Below are 7,927 nucleotides of genomic sequence, written 5' to 3'. Positions count from 1 at the left end.
TGCTACACTTTAACCTTTTATTAGCCAATTTAATCCTATTAAACTGATTAAAAGATTAAAGCCTTAGGGTTGCTAATCGTATTACAATCGTGATCTTAGGTCTATGTGATCCAAGTTTTAAACACTTTAAAACCATTAATTAAACCTAAGTGAGCATGCATGTATTTATTATTTCTTTTAGTTCTAATTTCTCTTTAACTTTTAAAAGAAACAACTAAAAACATTGCACACAACGAGGCATTTATAACATTTATAAAATAACCTATGTGTCATGCTTCAACAATTTCTTGTCATTACTACATATAACTTTTATATAACGCGTAACAACCAAGCAAATATGTTATCATTCACCCTTATACTATAACAATTATAATATAAAGATGATGCATGTCAATGTTTTTTATGCATGCATAAATATAACTCTTATGTTATATGATGTATGAGCATGCTCTTACATAATTACATTACACTTCTCTAAATTATAATAATTACAATAAAGAGATGATGCATGACCATTGCATGACCTAAAGTGGGATTTACTATATGTGCATACCATATGACATATAAAAAGCATACATCGCATGTCATAAACAAAAGGATTAATGGATCGGGATGAGCCTTTACAAAAAATCGGAATGAAAAAAAAAACCCTATCTATTACATTTTTCATCAAGCAAACTGGTTCACAGGTGAACCGGGTCTTGAACCGCCAGAAGGTCTTCATCGTGTAGTAAATTCCAGTACATAGACGATCGTTCAGTGCACTATACGGTAGGAGCATAATTAAACGATCGCGTAGATGACGACGAGGTTGTGAAGCCTGATCATCCATGCGATCGTGTAGCGCGACGATAGGTAAACGATTTACCGTGCATTACTAAGCGATCGTTTAGTCAGTTACTAAGCGATGAAGCTTGCTGACCTAAACGATCATCTAGCACGCGCGTTAAACAATACTCAGCGATCGCGTACCAGATCGTTAAAACGATATGATCAACTCTTGATCGCATACCCCATCGTTTAAACGATGCGTTCATTAGCAATCGCGTACCACATCTTCTGTACGATGCGATCAACCCTAGATCGCCTCTTTCTTTGAAGAACTGCAACGCTTGCCCAGAACTTCTTCGACGAACGACTCAAAACTTCAAACAAACTTTGAATACAGACTCAATAACAATTATTAATGCCCGAAAACGCAGGGGCCTTTACAAACAATCGCAAATGTAAAAGGATCTAAATCAAACCGAGGCTAATCATCCCGAAAACATCCATTAATCCGCACATCCACAGCAACTTTAACCATTAAATCAGTGTAGAAATGTACCCACCATGAATGTAAATCTCATTTCGTTGCAATAGATGAAATCAGAGTATCAAAACCTGGCTCTGATACCAATTGAAGGATCTTTTATCGAAGAGTTCCATGAGCGCGTTCGGATCGCTCCGATCTCACAATGATCGAAATACAACATTATACATTCATACGAACAGTTATGCAAACAAACACTAATTATCGGCATGCTATGAACAACAAAATAACAATAGAGAAAGTTCCATACCAATTGAAGACAATCTTCAATATTCGGAACTCAATGCAATGGAACCCTCCAAGCGATCTACCAATGCCCACTAGCAACGTCAACAACAGCAGCACAAACAACTGCAAACTCACGACCGCAACGGGGACGACACCACCAGTAAAGATCCCCAGGTATTCTCGGAGTGAAAACCCAAAAGGTGGTTTTTGGTGATTGATAGAGGAAAGAGGAAAACTAGATCGTGTAGGCGATAAGCAAGGGGAGGGAAGAAGACGTTATCGCATAACAGACTGCTTATCGTTTAGGAGAAGCTACACGATCGTGTCGGATTTACTGAACGATCGTTTAAGAAAAGGTATACGACCGTTTAGCAAAATCGACATACTGTACGATCGTTTAGAGAGGCTATGCGATCGTGTAAGCAACAGTGTGCGATCATTTAGGCGTGAAGTGGATGATCGTTTATGCAGAGAGAAGCTATCGTATAGTCTCTCAATTTTCTTAAGCGATCGTTTAGGAAAAACTAGCGCGCTTTCGATTTCTTTTTGGACGACCTCAAAAAAAATGAAAACTGTTTTCATTTTAATTCATCAGTTACAATAACCGATGTTGCCCCACTAACTCACATCCGAACGTGAATTTTGGATTAATTATCATATAATTAATCAATTAAAATATTAATAAATATAATCATATTATATTTTTAACCTATAGTTTGATATCACATATCTACTATAGTATTTTCTCCTCTACTTGATATAAATCATATTTATATCTAATTTCCTCCAAAATAATGTATCTCATACATTTAGCCAATTATATCATATATAATTAACCGATCAAATTATATCATATTTCGAATTTTCTTTTGTCAATTTGAACATTTCAAATTAACCCAAATACTGGTTCTCGACTTTATCTAAGCTACCCAAGAAACCTAATGGACCTATGGCTTGAAGCTCTAACAGTCTGTGAATGGCTGACTAAACTCATTAGCTACGAGATCCATCATCCGTTAACTGTCAGGCATTCCACTAAAGACCAACAGTTGAACTCTTCTTACCACAGATATATTTCTGTGTCCATCGGATATAACCAATCATGAATACGATGACCCTTCACAGATGCTCGTAAGTACAGCTGGGCCAAATTATCATTTTTCCCCTATAGTTACATCTCACTCCTTAAGTACAATTGATTCCTCTAACGAACAATACAACATAGTCCAACTATGTGTGAACACCTCTTGGGCCAAGAGAAGGTGTGTGACGCCATATCGTTCAAACCCTGGAATCAGCCCTTAAGGGAGTTATATATCTACTTACCCCTGCCTTAGAGAAGAAGTGAATTCCATCTTGTGTAGTTGAGTTTCCAGCTCCCAAATCAGATGAATCTCTAAAATGGTAGGTTTTAATCGGCGATCTGGCCACTCGCACCCATACAAATCAAAGGATCGCCCTCAATGGTAGGAGTTCCCAACTCACTCAGGATTAAGGTCATGTTACCTATGGTTATCCTAGTGAAGTGAAGTCTCTATCATTAACGGTGTTATATAACGAGACGTCAACACTTCTTGGTCAGGTCTTATACAAACTCTTTGTATAGGGTGCCCCTGCTCGCATGTCCTCAACACTAATGATCAGGATCAGACCATCTGTGACAAGTCACATCACTTGTGACCATTCCACAAAGCGGGCCACATCCGTAGCATTGCCAGGATAAGGTTTCCCTCCTATATCCAATAGACCATTTTAGTTATCACTCAAGATATGATCCACTTATATGTCACCACATACATGCTTGAGTCACATACAGATAACCAGAGATTTTATGTTTATTGGTTTGTGGTAAAGCAAATAAAACAAGTAATTGAGCAAAATATAAGATGTGAAGTAAATATCATATATTAACAACACAAGTGTTCGTAAAAACTATTTACAAACTATAGGACACGAGACTTTAGGGCATCAACCTCAATAGTTTCACCTTCTGTCAACTGTCTCCAGGAACTTGTTTCCTGTGAGATAGAACAAACATGATTAGCAGCACCTGAATCAATTATTTAGATTTTATCGTTTTCCACTAAACATGATTCGATAACAAGTAAATCATATTTATCTTGTTGTTTGAATTCTGCACTCTCATCTACATAATTCAAAATTTCAGATGAGTTGGGAGATAGAGGACAATCCTCTATTAAAATTCTTTTGGTGTAATCAACCGCTAGTAATTTGTTTGTTGATTTGATTTTACCGTTAATAAATCGGAAGTGAGTTTTCTAGAAGAATTCGGCATGATGATAAAATTGAAACAAATTCTAACTAGCAAATTGTAACTAGATCCAAAATCAAGTTTTAGCAAAAAGTAATAATGTACCCATAACCATTATTTATTTACAACCTACGATGGTTTATCTAGTATGACACTTATAAATGGATTTTAAACTTACGATGTCTAGGTGATAAACTGTTTTTATTACCTCACATCGCTCACGAATGCTCATAAAATCGATTACCAACATTCAATTATTCGGCTATAATCCCCAGGTAGGTGGTGTTCCGTAAACCGTCAACTTAAATACTCCCAGCCTTCGACAGGATTGTATACCGGTTGAGTTTGTAATCTTAGTTTTACAATTTTAACGAGTTATTTTAACTATTAAAACAAGTGGTTAAGCTAAGTGAGTATGCAATTGTTCTTTGTTATGGATTTTAAACGCCTAGCCCAATTTTATAACAACTTACAAAATTTTAGACATGATAAACATCCACGACAAACAACAAAGGCATTCAATATCTAATATAACTATTATATTAAATAAAAGAAACCTTAACATGCATACTATATATTATAACATTTTATAACATACTTTCAATACATGTAGCATGCTTCCTATGGTGGGGTTTTAAATCTACATAGCATACTGTATGCACATACAAGATTTATTTAATTATAACATACATCACATGCATAAATAATTAAACACTAATTGATATGACTTTAGTTTTGGCAAAACAAGCAAACAAAACCTAATTATTACAAAACAACTTTTGAACCGCTCCAAAACGAACTCAAGTAGCTTGAACTGGACCCGAACGTTTGAACCAAACCAGCCAAGAACCATTCGAAGCTGAACTGGACCGAACCTCAAGAGAACCAGTCGAACCGGCAACTCTTGCTAGTGTTCAACATTTTGCTAAGTCTCATCGTTTAGCAATGACGACCATCGTCTTGCATTTTGCCTGATTGTTTAACAAAGCTACACGATGTATAGTATTTTTCTTCTATCGCATAGTGTCATCGTCTACTACCGAAGGAAGCTACACGATCGCTTAGTTTCTAACACTATCGCCCAACTCCATCGTTTAGCACAGACAATTTACTACAAGGCCACTTAGCTGCATTGTCTAACGCCTAAAGCCAATCGTTTAGCGTGGGCAAAAGGTACGCAATTGCTTAACGCCATCGTATAGCATTCAACGCATCACCCAGCTGCCACACATAGGTAAGCAATCGTGTAGTGCTATCGCTTAGAAACTCAACGCATCGCTTTGCTGCCGCATAGAGGTAAATGATCACGTAGTGCTGTCGCTTAGCAACTCGATGCATCGTTTAGCTCCAGATCAAAGGTAAATGATCGTAGTAAGCGATCACTCAGTGCTATCGTATAACTCTTCATCGCATCGTTTAGCTCCCACTCGAAGCTACACGATCGTGTAGTGCCATCGCATAGCAATACAACCTATCGCTTAGATCCAGCAGGTACACGATCGTCTAGTGCACAACAATTCAACGATCAATGCTCAAAGCTGCACGATTGCTTAGCTTTTCTTCACATCGTCTAACGCATGAAGCTAAACAATCGCTTAGCTACTGATGCTCAACGACGATAAGAACAAAACCTGATTTTCTGAAATCTGCAACTCGGCCTCTTCGCTTGTTTCTTCAATTTACAGCTTAATTTCAACTCTAATGACTCCAAATAAATTACAGACTCTTGGAAACACATTAAAGCTCATCAAGCAAGAACCAATTTACAAATTTAAATGAGAAATTAAAGAGAAATTAAAGGCCAAAGCTGAAAGAACCATATCAGTACAACAGTTTCATATTTTTCATATAAAACACCCACCAAACCAAAATTAAACCGAATTGAATGCTTATTGATGCTCTGATACCAGTTGTTGGAAGGTACCAATGCACTGTGGAAGAAACTAGGATCCATTAGCACTCTAATTCATTAATTTTGGCTGAAAAGAAAACATGCTTCAACAGAAATAAATGGGTTTCATGACATACCTTTGAAGAACTTCCTCTAAGCTTTGAACCAGTTGCAAATCTCCACATAATAGTATTGTAGACCACCCCAAGATCTTCCCTACTATCTTCTTGGAGCTCAAGATTGAGTAGTGGGACTCAAAATAAGTTGGAACTAAGGGAATTTGGAGAAGCTCACAGCAGTAACCGAGTAGAATAATAGTCTTCTTCTCTCAAATTTTTCTAAAAAAATTATTTAGTTGGAAATCCTTCAAAACACTAAAATCTGTTCAATATATTGCAGACATTCATGTAAAGGGATTTGTTGTATGAGATGCAGCTTATGCTTAGAGTTAATGAAGAGTTAATGTGGGTTGTTGGTGAGCTAGTAGAAGAAGACAATGGAAAATCTATTTTCCAATTTTTGTGTTTATCTTTTCTTTTTCAATTTTATCAAAATTGATTTCATAAATAAATTTTATTAATAAAACAGAAAAATATTATTAATTTTACAAAATTAATTTCATAAATTATTTTTCTTTAATAAAATTAATAAATAATTATTTAAACAATTTAAATAATTCTAATTAATTTAATATCAAATATTAAATTAATTTTTAACACAATTACATCTTCAAATATTTAAATCATATTTAAATATTATTTCTCAAAATTCATTTAATTCTAATTTGAATACTTCAAATTAACTTATCACGCTATTCAAGAGCTTATCCATTTACGAGCTAGTAGAGGACCTCGCGGACCTACAGATCATGGGCTCCAACGATTTGAGATTAATCGGCTAAACTCATTAGACCGATCTAACTCCCATTCGTTAACTAATGGGTGATTCTACTAAAGCCCATAGCTGAACTCCCCTCACTGTAGACATATTATGTCCACTCGATATAACCATGATTAGTAAGTTAACCCTTCACAGGTTGCTCGTAATAACGGCTGAGTCGAATCTCTGTTTTACCCCCGAAATTACCTCTTGTTCCTTGTGTTCCACTGATCCCCTAATGAACAATTGATTTGATATCCAATCAACAAATCGAATCCTTTCAAGCCAATGAGAAGGTGAGGCCTCTTGTTCAAGACCCAGAATCAACAATTGAAGGGAACAATCTCTCTACTAACCCTAATCGGGTAGGAGTGAATTCCCTCTTGCACCCTATGTTCCCAGCTATTCATCTGGTCTTATCCCTAAAATTATAAGCTTATTGAGCAGAGGCAATTGGTCTACTCTCACCGTTTGCAGATCAAAGGATAATGTCGAACAAACAGGAGTTCATAGTTAGCTCAGGATTAAGATTAAGTTACCTAGGTCATCGCTTTGAAATAGTCAGTCTTAAACAGTAAACAACGTTATAAAGTAAGAGTGACTGGTTTCGTGGTTCGATCCTGCACAAAACTCATTTGCACAGGACACCCCCACTTCTCATGTCCCAACATGAACGAATTAGGATCACTTCGTTTGTAGCACTTTACAACTCTTTGTAACAACTACAGAATAGGCCGTATCCAATAGTATTACCAGAATAAGGTACCTAATCTTATCCATATACTATAGATCTTTTTGACTATTTACTCGAACCTGATCCACTTGTATGTCTCCATATAAAGTTCAAGTACTCATATAATAGTCAAGTGACTTAGGTTTATTGGATTTCTAAAAAAACAATATATTAAATAAGCACTTTATTGAATTCTCAGAATAAGTTCTAATGTTTACAAACCACGAGTTTTAGGATATAAAACCAAAAAGTAACATACTTCCTATGGTGGGATTTTTAAACCTAAATGGCAAATTATATGCACATACAAGATTTATTTAATTATAACATACATCAAATGCATAAATAATTAAACACAGACTAATATTGTTTTAGTTTTGTCATAAACAAGCAAACAGAAGCCTAACTATTACAAACAACTTCAAAATCGTCTTTGAACTACTCCAAACCGAACCCAAGCATCTTGAACCGGACTGGATAAGTCTGAACCAGACCAACAAAGTCTGAACTGGATCAGCTAAAAACCCTTTGAGGTTGAACCAGATTGGACCTTGAGAAAACCGGTCGAACCGGCTGCTCTCGGTCCAACCTCAAAGTCTTTCTAAGGCCGAT

The sequence above is a fragment of the Benincasa hispida genome, chromosome 10 (assembly GCF_009727055.1).
Source record: "Benincasa hispida cultivar B227 chromosome 10, ASM972705v1, whole genome shotgun sequence".
Taxonomy (NCBI): domain Eukaryota; kingdom Viridiplantae; phylum Streptophyta; class Magnoliopsida; order Cucurbitales; family Cucurbitaceae; genus Benincasa; species Benincasa hispida.
This window is presented reverse-complemented; position numbering follows the sequence as displayed.